This window comes from Oncorhynchus tshawytscha, linkage group LG16, assembly GCF_018296145.1.
Source record: "Oncorhynchus tshawytscha isolate Ot180627B linkage group LG16, Otsh_v2.0, whole genome shotgun sequence".
In the NCBI taxonomy this organism is placed as follows: Eukaryota; Metazoa; Chordata; class Actinopteri; order Salmoniformes; family Salmonidae; genus Oncorhynchus; species Oncorhynchus tshawytscha.
The window spans coordinates 44,465,609-44,487,288 of record NC_056444.1 but is presented as its reverse complement, the minus strand read 5'-3'; the positions used below and the strand labels follow the sequence as shown (position 1 = coordinate 44,487,288).

Below are 21,680 nucleotides of genomic sequence, written 5' to 3'. Positions count from 1 at the left end.
AGCTGTTATGATCAACACATTTCAGCAAAGTCTATATTATGCAAATCACCCTGTCATCACTATCGACATCTGTAAATTAACCAAAACATTGTGATATGTTATTTGATTACTGCGCTAGTGTCAGAACATTGTTGCAAATTTTCTCTCCATAGGATAGCTCTAAAATGCTGCACTGTTTGCAGTGCTACGCATCGAGTCCTACGCCACAAGTTCATCAAGTGGTTCCCCAAGTGCTGGCACACGTAATTGGCAGGAAACCAAATGTTTTTTAATGTCTATGCAAATGCACATAATTTTTTTTTTAAAAGTACTTTTTTAAATTTTAATTAGGACAAATAAGATTACTATTCTGCCCTACAAAGCAAAAAAGGCACTAACTGCTCATAGTGTAGAACTGAGAAAGATGGCTTTTATTTACCTTGTTTCACAGTAACTGCTAACATGCCCCTCACTTTCTCCAAAACACAAGAGGCAGGAAACTTGTCCACATGTATTTCATGAAGAAAAAAATAAATAAAACATAGCTCATTTGACCAGTTACTGCCTTTTTTGCTTGATAGGGCAGTATTGGTTGTGAATAGGCTACGCTGTGGTTGTTTGCCCTGTTCCATATGCATCCTTTAACAGATGTATAGGAGCTCTTAACTCATCACATCCAAAAAGAAAACTACCTTCATAACACATGAAAATTAAAATCACACCATTTGAATGGACCCAATTATCCAAAATACAGTAATGACATGACTAGAAATGATGTATATAAAATAGCTGTAATATTCTAGCAAGTGAATGCTGCATAGTTATACATGACTTCATTGTCAAAGATGTGTGTATCATTTATAAAAACAGAAGAAAAGTACATTTCATAATGGTTCAAAAGAAAAAATATATATATACACACTGTAGGTTCAACTCACCACTTATCCATTCCTTCCCTTATCAGTCAAGGGGTGGCCTATACTATGTGCAGTGTTAGACAAAACAAACCAGATATTTGGATGTTTAGGTAATACACCAGCATCCCCTTATGTAAACATATATTAAACATAAATATTATTTTTTCCCAATCTCAGAAAAGTATCCCAAACAATCCCAATCCTCCCAAACGGAGCACAGCCAAGACAAAGCACCGTCTCGATTTGAGATGTAACTGAAACTGTTTAAACATGTACATGGAGGACAAAAGGACTAAGACTCTTGACGGCCGTTCACATTGGGTAGGCAATAAGTGGTCGAATCTCTGACCGGTGACCTCGAAGGATCTTCTGGGCTTACCTCACCTTGTCTATGATTGAGTCAACCTTCACCTCGAACCTCCGGTTGCTCTGGCTCAGTCAGAGGTCTTCCTGCTCTTTGACCAGCCAGACCCCATTTCTGGGCCTCTTCACAGAGTTTGTCCTCAGCCTCATCAGTCCTTCTCATTTTCTGGTCCCTCCAGCAAGGCATTCTGTTGCATTCCTTCAAAAACCGGTCGTTGTGCAGCATGGCAGGAACAGGGACTCCAATGATATTGACTGGGCAAGGCACAAAGTTCACTCTCCTCAAAGTGACTGATTTTTCGGAGTTTCCGGTACCTTCCAAATGCAGTGCTTGTGTCCCTGTTAGAGATGGTGGCCGATGAGAGTTGGGTACCGTTACCTCTTCTGACCACACCTGTGTGGAACTGCAGTCTTGCTGTGTGGCCTGTAGAGGGTCCAATTATGTTTGTCAGTCTTATGTATGACTGCATCTGGACAGGGCCAACAGCCAAGTCCGGTGGTTTTGAGAGGACCGTCTGTTTGAGAGACTCCTTTGACAGATTTGTCAAAAGAATCTTTGGTTGATTCTTCAGGACGACTTTCGCTGCTGCACTTAACAAAGCATAGTTGATTTCAGTGTTCTTGTCCAGGGGTTTTCGACTCTTCTTTTTGCCAGTCTTTTTAACCTTTGAGGTAGTAATGTCCAGAGTACTCTGCGTCTTTACTAAAGGCCTGAGTACTGAAGTACAAGACCTGTAACCATAGACATCCTTACTTTTAAGTACAGTAGGCTTGTGACCTTCATCTTTGAGTCCCTCAATAAAAGTGGCCAGTTCCTTTTCACTGTCAAAAAGGTCATCTGACATAGGACTGAATGCCTTCAGGGTCTCCAGTAGAGTAGTTTGGCCAGCTGAGGTGAATCGCGACCATGACAAGACAACCTTCTCTGCAGCTTCCTTACAATTCATGGCATATACCATCTGTTAGCATTGGCAATACTCACGTCCGAGATGAGCTCTGTGGGAAAGAAAAGCAAAAAAAATCAATTAGAAAATGTACAGTGACTTCATACTAAAACTTCTGTAAATCATTGACATTCAAAAACTTTAATATGGGACATTTCAGGTTGCTGATTATGTAGGCTAACATTTGATTCAAAATATCAGACAAAAAGGGGAAACACCGACAGGTCAAGGGGAGTACAAATCTGAAGCATACGTTTAGAACTTCCACTCACCACCAAATGTGGTGATGAGCGGAAGTCCAGTGGCAAGAAGTGGGAGAAAATGGTTAAATTAAACTTGGCTGACATTCTTTTAATTCCATCTCAATACAGCTTTGGGTTCCTGATGCGCTCTTTTTTCATGCATAAAACAATTATGCTTCAACTAGCGAGTTACTGCGACCACTATCTGACTTTAATTAATAAGGTGACTGGGAATCATATTTTGTAAGCATTCTGACGTGTTTGAGAAGTCAAAGCCCTTTGGATGAGTTCTGTACACCTGCCACATTTGATATTCTTGAGTTCTGCGCCAAGCAGAGCCGTTGCGACTCCAGACAGTGTACACATGCAGCTTCAGAGCCAGTACGGTTCTTCCTTCAGACAAGCATGCATAAACTTTAATTTTTAAATCTTCTTCACAGTCGCTTGTAAAATGTACAAGCTCAACAATACAGTAGCTCCCACAACACGACACGAAATGTGAGATGCGTGTGTCTGCCGCCCCATCCCAACCCACTTGAAATAGCCTATTTGAGGTTGTTGAGGGGAGGGCAGGCCCACACAATGGCCAAAGTGAAATGGAGACAGTAGATACAGCTGAAATGTCATAATATAAAAGAGAGTAGATGTAGCAGGTCATAATAATGTATTCAACCTTATGTTCCCCGTACTCTCATATGTTTATTATACCTGTTGATACAGGGCTGATATGTGAAACTATTCTAACTGAATATTTTCTTTCAGTGACACTGATTCCGAATGGGAGTCTTATCCGGTGTCCTGTGTGAATTTCAGTATGCTCTCTAATTCTCTCTCTCGCGGAGGACCTGAGCCCTAGGACCATGCATCAGGACTACCTGGCACGATGACTCCTTGCTGTCCCCGGTCCACCTGGCCCTGCCGCTGTTCCAGTTTCATCTGTTCTGCCTGTGGCTATGGAACCCTAAACTGTTCATTTTTACTCGATGTGCTGACCTGTTGCACCCTCTACAATCACTGTGATTGAGTATGTATATATAAAAAAAATAATTAAAATCAATAATAATTTCCCCCCCATTTTTGTTCCCTTCTCAATTTTTTTTTTTTGGGGGGGGGGGATGTTAGAATACCATTTTGGCATGTTGTATATAGTTATTTTTTTCAAAATGTGTACCTACACCAATTTGGCCACTTGGGTACATTTGGGCTACTTGTGTGGGACACCTAGGTGACTTCATGATAAATGTCAAGTAGCACACTCAATTTGGAAGTTATCATTCTGGAACTTTGCACAAGTACTGTTGCCCTCATTTTTCACTGAAATTGTCCCCATCATCCCATCGGAATGTTTGTTTGATCTTGTTCATTTTAAAGATAAAAAAAACCATACGTTTTTTTATTTTTGTCATCGTTTTATCTAAACCAGATCTAGTGTTATATTCTCCTACATTCAATTCACATGTACACAAACTTCAGAGTGTTTTCTTTCAAATGGTACCAAGAATATGCATATTAGATTTGGGTATGTCTTCAAGCAGAAATTGCACAAAGTAGGGGGGGCTCTAAGAGGTTATTAAGCAGTTAGATAAAACTCCTTCGTGAGATGTCACTCAGCAGGTTCAAGCAAGCTAAAAACCCACATGGTAGCAAAAACTAACTAGCAGAAATGGCTAACAAGTTAGAAATAATTTAAACACTTTGCTGCAGGCTACAATTTAGTAGCTAACAAAAAAATACTGTCTCAAAATATATATTCACCCGCCCAGTATTGTAATCAAAACTTAACAGAAAGTGTGGAGTGCTTGGCTTAGACAGTGTTTTAGTGTGGGCTCAAAAGCGTCGCATTAATGTGCAACATCTTGAGAATCCGCTGCACACGTTTTTTTCATTTTTATTTTATTTCACCAGGTAGACTAGTTGAGAACAAGTTCTCATTCGCAACTGCGACATTGCCAAGATAAAGCATAGCAATTCGACACATACAGTTACACATGGGTATAAACACAACATAGTCAATAAGGAGGTAAGGCAATAAATAGGCCATGGTGAAGTAATTTCAATATAGCAATTAAAACACTGGAATGGTAGATGGGCAGAAGATGAATGTGCAAGTAGATACTGGGGTGCAAAGGAGCAAGATAAATACTATATGGGGATGAGGTAGATAGATGGGCTGTTAACAGATGGGCTATGTACAGGTGCAGTCATCTGTGAGCTGCTTTGACAGCTGGTGCTTAAAGCTAGTGAGGGAGATACGAGTCTCCAGCTTCAGTGATTGTTGCATTTCATTCCAGTCATTGGCAGCAGAGAACTGGAAGGAAAGGCAACCAAGGCAGGAATTGGCTTTGGGGGTGACCCGTGAGATATACCTGCTGGAGCACATACTACGAGTGGGTGCTATAAAGGTGACCAGTGAGTAGAGATAAGGCGGGGCTTTACCTAGCAGAGACTTGTAGATAACCTGGAGCCAGTTGGCTTGGAGAAGAGTATGAAGCGAGGGCCAACCAACGAGAGCGTACAGGTCGCAGTGTTGGATAGTGTATGGGGCTTTGGTGACAAAACAGATGGCACTGTGAGACTGCATCCAATTTGTTGAGTAGTGTTGGAGGCTATTTTATAGATGACGTCGCAGAAGTCAAGGATCGGTAGGATGGTCAGTTTTACGAGTGCATGTTTGGCAGCATGAGTTTAGGATGCTTTGTTGTGAAATAGGAAGCCGATTCTAGATTGAATTTAGGATTGGAGATGCTTAATGTGAGTCTGGAAGGAGAGTTTACAGTCTAGCCAGACACCTAAGTATTTGTAGTTGTCCACGTATTCAAAGTCAGAGCCGCCCAGAGAAGTGATGCTGGACGAGCAGGCAGTGATCGATTGAATAGCATGCATTTAGTTTTACTTGCATTTAAGAGCAGTTGAAGGCCACAGAAGGAGAGTTGTATGGCATTGAAGCTAGTCTGGAGTATAGTTAACTTCTTTGGGACTGGGGGGGCAGTATTGAGTAGCTTGGATAAAAAGGTGCCCAGAGTAAACTGCCTGCTACTCAGGCCTAAAAGCTAGAATATGAATATAATTAGTATATTTGGATAGAAAACACTGAAGTTTCTAAAACTGTTTGAATGATGTCCGAGTATAACAGAACTCATATGGCAGGCAAAAACCTGAGAAAAAAAATCCAACCAGGAAGTGGGAAATCTGAGGTCTGTAGTTTTTCAAGTCAATGCCTATCGAATATACAGTGTCTATGGGGTCATATTGCACTTCCTAAGGCTTCCACTAGATGTCAGTCTTTAGAACCTTGTTTCAGGCTTCTACTGTGAAGGAGGGGAGAAAGAGCTAATTGAGTCAGGTGTCTGGCAGAGTGCCATGAGCTCAGTCTCGCACGCTTCTGAGAGAGTTAGTTGCGTTCCATTGCATTTCTACAAAGGAATTCTCCGGTTGAAACATTGAAGACTTGATAAAAACATCCCAATGATTGATTCTATACTTCGTTTGACATGTTTCTACGAACTGTAATATGACTGTCAAAACTTTCACCTGGACTTGCACGCGGGTCATGAGATTCGATTTGTGTGCTAAACACGAACAAAAAGGAGGTATTTGGACAAATGTACTGTATCAAACAAAAACAAACATTCATTGTGGAACTCAGATTCCTGGGAGTGCATTCTGATGATCAAAGGTAAGTGAATATTAATAATGCTATTTCTGACTTCTGTTGACCCCACAACATGGCGGGTATCTGATAGAGGTCGACCGATTAATCGGAATGGCCGATTTTAAGTTTTCATAACAATCCGAAATGGGTATTTTGGGCGCCAAACTCCGATTATTATTATTATTTATCTATACCTTTATTTAACTAGGCAAGTCAGTTAAGAACACATTCTTATTTTCAATGACTGCCTAGGAACTGTGGGTTAACTGCCCTGTTCAGGGGCAGAACGACAGATTTTCACCTTGTCAGCTCAGGGGTTCCAATCTTGCAACTGCACAGTTAACTAGTCCAACGCTCTAACCGTTGCACTCCACGAGTAGCCCGCCTGTTACGCGAATGCAGAAGCAGACAAGGTAAATTGCTAGTTAAGTTTAATGCTATCTTATAAAAAACAATCATAAATCACTTATAACTACTAATCCAGTTTAGCAGGCAATATTAACCAGGTGAAATTGTGTCATTTCTCGTGCGTTCATTGTATGCAGAGTCAGGGTATATGCAACAGTTTGGGCTGCCTGGCTCATTGCGAACTAATTTGCCACAATTTTACGTAATTATGACATACATTGAAGGTTGTGCAATGTAACAAGAATATTTAGACTTAGGGATGCCACCTGTTACATAAAATACCGAATGGTTCCGTATTTCACTGAAATAAACGTTTTGTTTTCGAAATGATAGTTTCCAGATTCGATCATATTAATGACCAAAGGCTCGTATTTCTGTGTGTTATGTTATAATTAAGTCTGATTTGATAGAGCAGTCTGAGCAGCAGCAGGCCCGTAATCATTAATTCAAACAGCACTTTTGTGCGTTTTGCAAGCAGCTCTTCGCAAGCACAGCACTGTTTATGACTTCAAGCCTATCAACCTAATGGCTGGTGTAACCAATGTGAAATGGCTAGCTAGTTAGCTGGGTGTGCGCTAATACGGTTTCAAACATCACTCGCTTTTAGATTTGGAGTAGTTATTCCCCTTGTGCTGCAAGGGCCACGGCTTTTGTGGAGTGATGGGTAACGATGCTTCGAGTGTGGCTGTTGTCAATGTGTTCCTGGTTCGAGGCCAGGTAGGGGCGAGGAGGGGGGACGGAAGCTATACTGTTACACTGGCAATACTATAGTGCCTATAAGAGCATCCAATAGTCAAAGGTATATGAAATACAAATAGTAGAGAGAAAGTCCTATAAATACTATATTAACCACAACCTAAAACCTCTTACCTTGGAATATTGAAGTCTCATGTTAAAAGGAACCACCAACTTTCATATGTTCTCATGTTCTGAGCAAGGAACTTAAATGTTAGTAATATTTGCCATGTAAAAAAGCTTTCTTCCCCAACACTTTGTTTTTGCATTATTTAAACCATGTTGAACATGTTCCATTATTTATTTGAGGCTAAATTGATTTTATTGATGTTTTATATTAAGTTAAAATAAGTGTTAATTCAGTATCGTTGTAATTATCATTATTACATTTTTTTTTTTTTAAATAATAAAAAATACAAAACAAAAAACAAATTGGCCGATTAATCCGTATCGGCTTTTTTGGTCCTCCAATAATCGGTATCGGAGTTGAGAAATCATAACCGGTCGACCTCTAGTATCTGCATGGCTTGTTTGTGTCGGAGTACCGTACCTCAGATTATTGCATGGTTTGCCTTTTCCGTAAAGTTTTTAAAATTTGACACAGCGGTTGCATTAAGGAGAAGTGGATCTAAAATTCCATGCATAACACTTTCAGCAATGTTTATTATGAGTATTTCTGTAAATTGATGTGGCTCTCTGCAAAATCACCGGATGTTTTGGAACCATTGAATGTAACGCCTCAAAGTAAACAGATTTTTGGATATAGATATGAACTTTATCGAACAAAACATACATGTATTGTGTAACATGATGTTCTATGAGTGTCATCTGATGAAGATCAAAGGTTAATGATTGATTTTATCTCCAATTCTGCTTTTTGTGACTCCTCCTTGGCTGGAAAAGTGTGTTTCTGTGACTAGGTGCTGACCTAACAATCATTTGGTGTGCTTCCGTTGTAAAGAATTTTTGAAATCGGACACTGTGGCTGGATTAATTAACAAGTTTATTTAAAATGGTGTAAAATACTTGTATGTTTGAGGAATTATAAATTATGTGATTGCTGTTTGAATTTGGCGCCCTGCACTGTCACTGGCTGTTGCCATATCAATCCAGTTAGCAGGATTTCAACTGTAAGGAGTTAAGATGCATTACCATAATTTAAAGGCGATTTGTCATTCTGCGCAGTGTCAGTGGATGCCCTAATGTGTTATTCCCCAAAGCATATGGTTCTGAAAGTTCTCAAATGGAAGGTACATTTAAATCTTCCCGGTCACGTTGTCTGATACTACATTTTCCTAACGGAAACCCTGATCAGTGACAATGTATGGCTGCTATTTACGTGACAGTCCTGCGACCCCCAGCGCATGACAAAATCAACAGTAGAAAACCAAAATATATGGATCTGTTTAACGTAGAGGTCGGATGATTAATTAGGGCCGATTAAGTTTTCATAATCGGAAATCTGTATTTTTGGACAGCGATTTGCCAATGTTTTATTTTTTACACAAACATTTAACTAGGCAAGTCAGCTAACACATTCTTATTTTCAATGACGTCCTAGGAACGGTGGGTTAACTGCCTTGTTCAGGGGCAGAACGACAGATTTTTACCTTAACAGGTCAGGGATTCAAATCTTGCAAACTTACAGTTAACTAGTCCAATGCTCTAACCACCTGCCTCTCATTGCACTCCACGAGGAGCCTGCTTGTTACACAAATGCAGTAAGCCAAGGTAAGTGGCTAACTAGCATTAAACATATCTTATAGAAAACAATCATAATCACTAGTTAAACTAGTAATATCAACCATGTGTAGTTATCTAGCGTGTCCTGCTTTGCATATAATCGATGAGGTGCGTATTCGCGAAAAAGCACTGTCCTTGCTCCAATGTGTACCTAACCATAAACCCCAATGCCTTTCTTAAAATCAATACACAAGTAAATATTTGTAAACCTGCATATTTAGCTAAAAGAAATCCAGGTTAGCAGGCAATATTAACCAGGTCAAATTGTGTCACTCCTCTTGCGTTCATTGCACGCAGAGTCAGGGTATATGCAACAGTTTGGGCCGCCTAATTTGCCAGAATTTTACGTAATTATGACATAACACTGAAGGTTGTGCAATTTAACAGGAATATTTAGATTCATTGATGCCACCTGTTAGATAAAATACAGAACGGTTCCTTATTTCACAGAAAGGTCTCAAACGTCTTGTTTGAGATGATAGTTTCCGGATTCGGCCATATTAATGACCCAAGGCTAGTATTTCTGTGTGTTACTATGTTATAACTAAGTCTGATTTGATAGAGCAGTCTGACTGAGCGGTGGTAGATGTTAACTTTGTTGAAATGATACGACAGGGTTTGAGTTTACTATACCGTATGAACACCCTCAAAAAGTCACCATTACACTACAGGCTAGGTCCAGCAACCACTTCCTGCGCATGCGCACTCTTGACTGAGTGATAGCCCCGTAATAACAGAAATATTGGGATACCTAAAACAAAACTTAACAGTAGACACCAGCAGGCTCGTAAGCATTCATTCAAACAGCACTTTTGGGCGTTTTGCCAGCAGCCCTTTGCTGTGCTTCAAGCATTGCGCTGTTTATGACTTCAAGCCCATCAACTCCTGAGATCAGGCTGGTGTAACCGATGTGAAATGGCTAGCTAGTTAGTGGGGTGCGAGCTAATAGCGTTTCAAACGTCACTCGCTCTGAGACTTGTAGTTATTCCCTTTAATCTGCATGGGTAACGCTGCTTCGATGGTGGCTGTTGTAGATGTGTTCCTGGTTCGAGCCCAGGTAGCGGCGAGGAGAGGGGCGCAAGCTATACTGTTACACTGAACATCCAATAGTCAAAGGTATATGAAATACAAATGGTATAGAGAGAAATCGTCCCATAATAATTCCAACCTGGGAATATTGGAAGACTCGTGTTAAAAGGAACCACCAGCTTTCATATGTTCTGAGCAAGGAACTTAAATGTTAGCTTTCTTACATGGCACTTTTACTTTCTTCTCCAACACTGCTTATGCATTATTTAAACCAAAATTTAATATGTTTCATTATTTATTTGAGGCCAAATTGACTATTGATGTATTATTTTAAGTTACAATAACTTCATTCAGTATTGTTGTAATCATTTTATTTAAAAAAAATAATATATATATTATTTATTTATTAAATCTGCCAATTAGATCGTATCGGCTTTTTTGGTCCTCCAATAATCGGCATCAGCGTTGAAAAATCATAATCGGTCGACCACTAGTTAAGCAATTGATGGTGTTGACTAAACATTTATTCTAACGTCACCAATGTGGTAAAAAGGATGTGTAATAACCCCAAATTGATGTGGTCAAACAGTCCGCTTGTGTAATGTACACTGAACCAAAATAAACATGAAACAATAAGATTTTACTGAGTTGCGGTTCATAAAAAAAATATTTTAAAAAATCCATTGAAATCCTAATCTGTGGATTTCACGACTGGGAATACAGATATGGATCAGTTGGTAAGAGTGTGGATCAGAAAACCAGTCCGTATCTGGTGTGACCATTTTTGCCTAATGCAGCGCGACATCTCCTTTGTTGATCAGGCTGTTGATTGTGGCCTGTGGAATGTTGTCCCACTCCTCTAATGGCTGTGCACAGTTGCTGGATATTGGGCGGAAGGTCAATCTGACATTTGCATTGGCCATGCAGCATTTACGGTGATATGGCCTCAGCAGAAGTCAGGGCATTCATTCATACCTCTTGCGCTTGATGGAGCAGTGCAGAGCCGTTGTCAAGTGAGTGTCTCCTACAGGATGTATCGCCCCCACCTACCGTCAACCAATTATGTCTATGCTGAAATATACAGAGCCCTCTGCCTTGTTAACAAATTTGTGAGGCGCATGGCGAAGCGGTACGGAGCTCGATTTGGCCTCCGGATGCCTCCATGCATCCGGAGACTCCGCAATTGCATCACACCCTCCATATGGAGGGTCCTGGTCCAGGCTATCGCTGCTGCTTACTGGTCTCGCAATTCTTTTTCCTCACCAGCTCAAGTCCTCTTCAGTGTATTCCGGCTCAAATAAATAGGGCTGTAGGTACCTATGTAAAATAATATATTGTTGTTCAGTTCTTCATGGAAAGAGGAATCAGACACACCCAGTGTAGCTAATTATTTAGCAGTTGCGAATAGAATGGACAGTAACATAGCTCCCGTGAACCTGCAAACTTAGTCAATCCCCATTTTGAAAATAATGTCTTAAGAGGACGGGAACAGGGAAGTATGGCTCACGTCAAAGCTGTTTATAACTAACCCAAGGTAAACCACTGCCTGTTGTTTCCAAAGGGAAACAATTAGTCATAGTGGGCAGAACAAGCAAGGAGGGAGCGGAACCAAGCAAGAGCTAGCGAGATCCTATTTGCGCTTTCTCACATTCTGTTAGGGACCCCCTACTCTGAAGTGTGCAATGAAGCAATTCACCCATGCACTCCTAAACAATTACATTTTGGAAACCTTGGCAAGTAGTGACAAAACTTAGTCTCCTGTTCATAAAAGACAATAGTTTTCAGAACAGAAAACTGTATTGAGATCAAATGTTTCATTGATCAACACATTTGCAGAACATCAGCCAAAATAAATCTTGTGCCATCTTCTCCCACTGGGCTTCCTCACCATCATATTTTGTAGTGAATGGGAAAGCCAAGCAGATGCGTCACACTTATCTTATGGCTTGAGGGCACTATTTCCACGTCTGGATGAGGAGCGTGCCCAAAGTAAACTGCCGGTTACTCAGGCCTAGAAGCTGCATATGCATATAATTGGTAGATTTGCATAGAAAACTCAAGTTTCCAAAACTGTTAAAATAATGTCTGAGTATAACAGAACTGAAATGGCAGGCAAAAACATGAGTAAAATCCATCCAGGAAGTGGGATTTTGTTATGTGGATAGTTTCAAGTGAATGCCTAGAGTATCTAATGGGTTAGGACCCAGATTGCAGGTCCTATGGCTTCCACTAGACATCAGACTTAATAAGCCTGAAACAATGTCTAGTTCTGAAAAATGAAGAATGAGACCTTTGTCTTTGGACTGTAGAATCATGCAGTGCTGGTTTGCACGCGTGACCGAGAGCGCGTCCTTCGTCGTTTTTCATTTTAAATTTAAAGATAGGCTCTTGTGGAATAACCATTTATGTGCACCACTCAGAATGGACGGACAAGCACACAACCTTTCTGTTGATGAAAATCGCAGAAATGTGGGAAAGAAACGTAAAACAAAACTAAAAGAATGGAAAGACAGGCAAAGGAAGATCTTACAGGATGCAGGAAAACCCTATACAAATCGTAAGGGTCAAGAAAAAAAAAGGGAAAAGCTGTCCAAAAGATGTATGTGGAAGAACCGTATATCAAACAATCAAGCTAGCTAGCTATAGAGTACAGTAACTAACATGTATGTTCTGGGTTGTCTAATTTTAACTATAGAGAAAACATATTAGCTAAAGTTCATTGGCTACTAACTCATACATTATCGTTACAAATGTTATTGCTAGATTATAGAAGAAACATAGCTAGCTACTTTTTCTCCATCCACCGGATGATTCGACATGGCTACAGTAGCTAGCTAGTTACACTATCCTGCAGGGAAGAGCGTGTTCCATGACGTGCAGAAAGGATTGTGGAAAGTTGACTGATGAGCACAAGCTGCATCTGTTCAACAGTTTCTACACTGCCCCATACGAGAAACAACAAGCGTTGATTCTCGCCGGCTTAGAAATAAGACAAAACGCCTATTATTATAATGGCTATATTGAACACTTGCATAGTTTAACTTTGACAGTAATGACACGTACATTAACGTTAACTCTAAAAGTGCTGTTATACACAATGGTGCAATACAAACTCATTCTGTGTATAGATTGGGAGTGTGTGAAAGATGGAGGTCCTGATCAAGCAATATCCTGAATGTGCTACAGTATATTAAATTCTGAATTCATCATTGTCAATTTTTATTGCAGCATGAGGTGAAACGGAGACGTAAACCTGAGGATACAAAGGAGAACAAACGACAAACAAACCTTCAAATACCATGTACAGCAAGCAGACACTTTCATGTCTGTGTTCCAGCTAACCAACAGCTGTCTTCAGGCAAGTGAAAATATGAATTAATGTCTATATGAATATCAATTACAAACATATTGTATTCTCTGTACTAGTTTTTAATAACCTGCTAATTCAAATGCAATTGTTTTGGTCAGGTTATTCAGGGAAAGTTAGCCGAGGCAGGTGAGGTTGCAGGGTCTCCAGATCAGGCTACTGAGGCTAGGTCTCCTTTAGAAGATGGAAGAGGGAAGCATAGCAATAGGTAATGCGCTATGGATTCCAGCCTGGATTATTTCACTATAGCAGTGCACTAAACAATCTTCTAAACATTAACATAAGAGTATCGAATGGATGAATAGCGAATTCTGAAACAAAAATATAAAAATGTTTATTACTTTTAAACAAAATGATGGTAACTAAGCAGTCCAACTACCACCTGAGCATTGAGGACTGAGTGCCGATTACCTTCCCACTCCCACCGGACAGCACTGGCCTAATTCTCACCGCCCTACAGGACTCCCCCTGGCCACAAACGGCAATGGCGTGACCGGGATTTGTACCACGGTTATAGCGACACAGTTGCACTCTAAGGCAGGTCCCTAGACCATTGAGAGAATACAAGTTTAACAACACCTTGTCTCCTTACAGGCCACATCGGATACATGCTACAGTGAAAGAGGGCATCAAGGAGCACATTCTATCTTTCCCAAGAACCCAGAAACACTACTCTCGGATGAAGGGGGATGTACACAGAATACCTCAGCCCTGATCTGAATTTGTTGCGAATGTACCGACTCTACAAAGAGAAGAATACCACATCTGCAAAAATTCTGGGTTTATAGGGACATTTTGAAACAGCAGAGTCTCAATTTCAGCCAACCCAGGAGTGACACCTGTGGCAAATGTGACGCATTCTTCACTAAGATGTCAGCAGCAACACCTGAAGAGGAAGATTGCAGTTGAAAGTGAGTTGCACCATCGAAAAGCCGAAAAGGCCTACACACAGCTTCAAAGTCACACTGAGTGGGCTAAAGCCAATGCTGACTGCCATGTCATTTCTGTGGATTTACAGGGGGTGATGTACACCCCTAATCTGACCCACTCCAATGTCTACTACCAGCGGCAGCTGTCAAATTTTCACTTTTGTATCCAGGAACTTGGAAAAGAAGATCCTGCATACATGTGTGTTTGGCATGAGGGGATTTCACACAGAGGGTCCATTGAGGTGGCAAGCTGCATATTGAAGTGGTTTTCTGAGCGTTTTGTAATATTGACCTTAGGGACCTGCATATTGGCACATCACATTGATCCATATTTGATATTTACAAGTTGTGCTTGTTTTGATTGAATTAATTTAATTGTATTCTATTTTTGTAGTTATTCTATGGTATGTTCACATTGAGGACTTCATTTTAAATGAGACTAAGATTCCATGACTCAACTTTTGAGAAAAGTCAGTGCTAAAGTTGATAGACCACCTTTAAATGAACCTCCATACAAATTAATTAACTACATATTGCATTTAAGTTATTGACATGAAGGGCATCTGTACTTGAAAGTACTTAAATCATCATATCAGGTGTTAAAAAAAGGACATCTTACAAGAGTCATGCAAAATGTCACATATACTGTTCTTCCACAAACTGAAATCACTGGAGATACTGTTCTTCCACATTCTAAAACTTAAAACGGCAATAAAAAAAGTATTTTTTTAAATAAAAAAATATCAATTGTTGGAAGATATGGGTATGGTGAATTATTTGTCAACCATAAAACACCTAATGTGGTACACACAATTAATAATATAAAAATAACTGATTATCTTAAAATGGAAAAATTGTCACATATGGTTCTTCGTCTGTAGGATTCAATTGATAACCTGAGGAGTAATTATAAACATCATTTGACATGTTTCGACTAATTGTACAGGTACTATTAGGATGCATTCATCTGCATGTTTCGACCGCTTTTGAGCCAGTGGATTACAAACAAAACGCGCCAACAAAACTGAGTTTTCGGGATAAAAAGAGGGACTTTATCGAACAAAAATTGTGTAGCTGGGACTCTTGTGACTGCAATCATATGAAGACCTTCAAAGGTAAGCAATTCATTTTATTGCCATTTCTGACTTTTGGAATTCCTGTACTTGGCTGTAAAATGTTTGTATGCTTTTTTATGCGGGGCGCTGTCCTCAGATAATCACATGGTATGCTTTCGCCGTAAAGCCCTTTTGAAATCTGACAAAGTGGCTGGATTAACTAGCTAATCTTTAAGCCGATGTATTACACTTGTATTTTTTATGAATGTATATTATGACTATTTCTCCATTTTGTATTTGGCACTCTGCAATTTCACCAGCTGTGGTCGAGGTGGGTCGCTAGTGGAACGCCTGCTCCAGAAAGGTTAACATCCAGGGATGTTGGCGGTTAAGTCAATACAAAGCCAGGCAAAATGCATCAACCTAGATATCCTGCAATGCCCTGGCAGATAGGAACCCTGTTGAGACAAGTCCCATAGCTCTACTGAATGACATCAACTTGCATGATCGTGCCATCGGCGAAACACAAAAGGCCACAATTACTACAAAACATGACTCAATACATTTGTTGATCAGATCGCAAGCTCAATTAAAGATGGCATCATTGGTTTTACTCTCCCGTCACGAAAGAGCAAAAATACAGCTACAGTGCATAATGTCTGAAACACCCTCTCATCTCTTATGTAGGGAGACAGGAAAAAACAGTGTCTCGTGGTGTTCACCTTTAATTTGCAGGTCCTAATTTTAAAAAATCCATCACCATTATCAGACAACTTAGGCTGTCCCACACCCATGCCCGATTTTCATTTACCTAGGGGAGCCAGTTAAGAACAAATTATTATTTATAATGACGGCCTACACTGGCCAAACCCGGACAACACTGGGCGCCGCCCTATGGGACTCCTAATCATGGCTGGTTGTGATACAGCCTGGTTTCAAACTAGGGTGTCTGTAGTGATGCTTCCAGCACTCAGATGCAGTGGTCTAAGGCACCTTCCTACATTGTCTGAAAATGCTGGTGGAAAATAGTGTTTTATTGAAGAGAAACTACACTGAATTTGTAGTACTATGACAGTACATATTTTTCAGTCCTCCCTAGCGGCTCGCCATAAACGCCAGGCCTTTGCAGCCTGGACGGGAATGCTTTATGTATGAGCCGCCCATGGCACACGTGTATTACCGGGAATGCACTTCAAGCCAAGACAATAGTGCAGATCTAGCGGCCACTATCGACTGCCTAGGCTCCACGAGTTGTCCCATCCCACCCCCATTCCCCCTCCCCCTCCAGCTAGGCATTATTCGGGAAACACTTTACGCCACGTTGATAACTACCCAAAGTGACTTTTTCGCAGCAGGTTATGAAAATGGACGTAGCATGTTAGGAGACTGAGGTTAAGGTTATTAAAAGGCTAGAGAAAATGCTACTCTAACCTGCTACCAAAATCAGAAGATTGAGTCCTGGAATTATTCTGCACTTTGTGTTTAGGTGGTGTGTGTGTCACAATTACCTATCAATTTAACCACTTTTTCACTAAAATATTTTTACACAACCAACCATTTCATAAAATGAGAGACAAGTTAAAAATCATGCTTGTGTTTTGTTCCACCTCGGCTAGTTACATTTGGGGCATAAAAAAAAAGTGTAGAGCCGGCCTTGCCACTACGCACTAGCCTATAAACATTTTTTGCGATATATTGAGTAAACATACTTGAATTGAGTGACATTAGTTAGACAAGTAGATGCTCCTGTGCTCATTCGATTATTTGAGTAGTTAACTAGTCGGTACTCCCAACAGCGGAAGAAAGTCATCAACATTAGCTACAAACAAAGTGGATAGCCGGTTAGTAGCATTGTTCGGCTGGCCAGAGAAGAGGCAGGGCATTTGAAACACGAGTCGACGTAGCTAAAGTTAGCTAGCTAGAAAGCCGTTACGTTTGAGGCCAGACCCCCCCAAAAGCATTTACATTCCTGACCCGAGGACAAGAGAACATAATGCCGTATTGACAAACCGGCTGGTAACGTTCGTTAAAGCCAGCTAACGTTAGCTTTTTAAACACCTATGCTATCACGGCTTGCTATCCTTTCCCCCCATATAATAGTTTGTGCAACGTTACCTTCTTGTGCAAACCGCTGCTCCCTTGCGCCGTTAACTCCGATCAAATTGGAACAAGAACACACTTTCTTTACAAAATACTAAAGGGAACTGCACTCACGCCTCCTCATCAAATATTGCTTTGACAGGTACAAATCTAGTCAAGCCTTGTCCAAAGTAAAATGGCAACTGATAGGGGTGTTTCAGTTTTTAAGAACTGAAAGAGAAGACGGGCGGAGTTTCGTCTTCTTCTTTGGTATAATGGCGTTCCCACATTTATTTGTGCATGCCGCCACCTACTGTGCGGAAGTGTGTGATGGTTACATTTTGTATTAAAAGCACGGCAGAAAGAAAAAAATGGCATCACCAACTAACCCCACACACCACTATTCCATAAAAATGTAAAACACCAGTTGCGATTTTAGCCTGTAAATCTTGGTGGGGCAAACAAACCGAAAAAAATTGGGGATGCATGCCAGCAAAGACACTACACAACAATAAACAATACATTAATTGCACTATAAAGGTAGCAAATGATGCCCACAAACTGTTAGGGCCTACAAAGATGTCCCAAAAGCAGAGTCCCAAAAGCAGTCCCTTACAACAGAATCACCTTTACCACCGTTACACCCGGCTTTCAGCAGACCCTTGTCTGGCAGTGAAACAGTTCATTCAGCCTCATTTACTGCCTTTGATCAGCACTTTTTAAATGTACAGCGATAGAATTCAGAACATGGGCCGTTCTTAGTGTTCTCCCTGTACACCAAGTCAGAACTGTAGGCAAAATTAAGAGGGAAAAAATATACCAAATTATTAGGGTGAGGCACATGGGCTACTAACAGCTTACTACACAACATAAACTGAAAACACTTATCTCCCTCACTAGCTTTAAGCAACAGCTGTCAGAGCAGCTCACAGATTACTGCACATAGCCCATCTATTATTTAGCCCAAACTACTACCTCTTTCCCTACTGTATTTATTTAGCTCCTTTGCACCCCATTATTTTTATTTTTACTTTGCACATTCTTCAAATCAAATCAAATGTATTTATATAGCCCTTCGTACATCAGCTGATATCTCAAAGTGCTGTACAGAAACCCAGCCTAAAACCCCAAACAGCAAGCAATGCAGGTGTAGAAGCACAGTGGCTAGGAAAAACTCCCTAGAAAGGCCAAAACCTAGGAAGAAACCTAGAGAGGAACCAGGCTATGTGGGGTGGCCAGTCCTCTTCTGGCTGTGCCGGGTGGAGATTATAACAGAACATGGCCAAGATGTTCAAATGTTCATAAATGACCAGCATGGTCCAATAATAATAAGGCAGAACAGTTGAAACTGGAGCAGCAGCACGGCCAGGTGGACTGGGGACAGTAAGGAGTCATCATGTCAGGTAGTCCTGAGGCATGGTCCTAGGGCTCAGGTCCTCCGAGAGAGAGAACGAGAGAAAGAGAGAATTAGAGAGAGCACACTTAAATTCACACAGGACACCGAATAGGACAGGAGAAGTACTCCAGATATAACAAACTGACCCTAGCCCCCCGACACAAACTACTGCAGCATAAATACTGGAGGCTGAGACAGGAGATATTCTTCCACTGCAAATCTACCATTCCAGTGTTTTACTTGCTATATTGTATTTACTTTGCCACCATGGCATTTTTTTTGCCTTTACCTCCCTTCTCACCTCATTTGCTCACATCGTATATAGACTTGTTTCTACTGTATGTTTGTTTTACTCCATGTGTAACTGTGTCGTTGTGTGTCGAACTGCTTTGATTTATCTAGGCCAGGTCGCAATTGTAAATGAGAACTTGTTCTCAACTTGCCTACCTGGTTAAATAAAGGTGAAATAAAACAAAAAATACACATAGGTATACTGTAGCTAAGAAAGTAATACTATCTCCCTGGCATATTACATCATTTATGTAGCAGCATACAATACATTTTTGGACTCACGTTGTTGTGCTGTGCCCACTTGAACAGAAAGGTGGCGCGGTGGTCCTTCGTGGGCAAATTTTGTCATCAAACTTTGTCATCAAAGTCTGTCATTCTCTGGATTTATGGTGCTTTCAAGACAACTGGGAATTCAGAAAAAAAACAAGGTCAAATCATTGATCTTCAGGTCGTAGCTCTAGAAAGAGGCCCGACTTACAATTCCGAGTAGGATGACCTTTCAAAATGTATTTTCCTAGTCGGAGCTCGTTTTTCCCTGAGTTCCCAATTGTCTTGAACTCACAGAAGTCAGATTTCCCAGTTCCAAGTAACAGTTGTTTTGAGCGTGTCAGAAATCATGTTGGATTGACAGCATGGCCAATGTTGAATGTTCATAATTTTAAGCTTGGAAAAGAGACCCTTAAACACAGACTTGGGACCTCACAGCCACTCCACTGAATAGCAGGCTAGTGATTGCTTTGCAATGCTTGCAGTTAGCCACTGATTCCTTCCAAACCACTCATTGTTGAATTTGCAATTTCCAACTTGTGCCATGTTTATGTCCAATGGTTGATATGTTTTATCTATAACTTCTCTTCATATGACAAGAATTAAAAAGGATTTGCCAGTAGATTGTCAACTTGAGTCATGATGATGACTGCTAGCTAATATTTTGAAAGTATGATGTTGACATGATCAGTCCAATCCAAGCTACTGTAGATATAATGTGATTTGACACCATTTTATCTGTGGCCAATGACCTTGAGCCTTCTTGGATGGGCACTTCTAATGTAAATCTATGGCAGCACCCAAGTGGCTTGAATTTTCAAGCTCTACCCTTATATTTGGCGGTGACAAAACACTAAGCCAATCACAGCACAAATAGAGAACATTACCCCTAGGCTCCATATTTTCCGCTGGCTGCCCCACCACAGAAAGCACTGAGCGAGGCTGAAACACCTGCCTTTTGGAGCTGCCTTACTCAAGAAAGAAAAAAATAAACCATGTTTGTTTGTGGCTTTATTAACTTTTTTTTACATTGTTTGCAAACTGATCTGCGACACGTATTAATGCCCAAATAACATGCAAAACAGGCAAGCCCAAATGACGGGTCGCCACTGAAAAACACCAACCCATTCCAGAACTTTGACCCTAGCTGATCGTACACCAGGCCAATGGACTGGGAAGACAGGAGTCTTGTTCAACAGACCTTGTAACTCTTCTGCAGTAAACCTCATACACCCAAGCACTTCTCTACAGCTGTCACCACATCTATTTTCTGAGATTTATGTTACATTTCTTCTGTACAGTTGATAACTATGGCAATGAATGCTAAGAAGCCAACCTTACCAACGCACACATTCTTATCAATCTGTATTGGATTAGTTTTACTACTCACCCTTGACCCATCATCCTCTACTCCTCACTGCCTCAGCATGCATCACCTTCTGTTCTACTCTGACATTGGCAACCTCAACCCGCCTGTCACACTGGGTACTTCTGATCCCCAGGTCTTTTATACAGGTAACGAGTTCAAACAGGTGCAGTTAATACAGGTAATGAGTGGAGAACAGGAGGGCTTCTTAAAGAAAAACTAACAGGTCTGTGAGAACCGGAATTCTTACTGGTTGGTAGGTGATCAAATACTTATGTCATGCAATAAAATGCAAATGAATTACTTAAAAATCATACAATGTGATTTTCTGGATTTTTGTTTTAGATTCCGCCTCTCAGTTGAAGTGTACCTATGATAAAAAATTACAGACATCTACATGCTTTGTAAGTTGGAAAACCTGCAAAATCGGCAGTGTATCAAATACTTGTTCTCCCCACTGTATATATTTTTTCAACCTATACTACACATTCCTTTGTCGCATGCCCACCTACACACTTCTCACATCTCGGAATCTCCGTCCTACACACTGTTGCAACATGACCATAGGCTTGAAATCTAAAACACCTTAGTGGGTTCGGGCACAAAAGCTTTCGCAGGATAACTGACAAATACTAACATGACTTTGTGGGGTAAAGAATCTGCTTCAAAACTCAAAAGGACTGACAGTGTCTTCTCAGTGTCACCACTCTTGCCACTGGGTCTACATCACAAGCATGCCCATTAGACATTATCAGTGTCATTAAAAGGGAAAGTGATAAATATTTATGTTTATACATTTATAATGGGAAAACAATTGAAAATATAGCTTCGAGCAGCAATGAACATGGTTCACAGGATGATACAAAGAACACAAGATCAGTTTGATAACAAAGAAAGCACTCTATCACTTAGGAACTA

At 40.6% G+C, this 21,680-nt stretch overlaps 1 pseudogene; it reads right to left on the bottom strand.

Moving 5' to 3' along the window:
- Positions 1-304: 304 nt before the first annotated feature.
- Positions 305-20,870, bottom strand: LOC112215720 (annotated as a pseudogene).
- Positions 20,871-21,680: the final 810 nt, after the last annotated feature.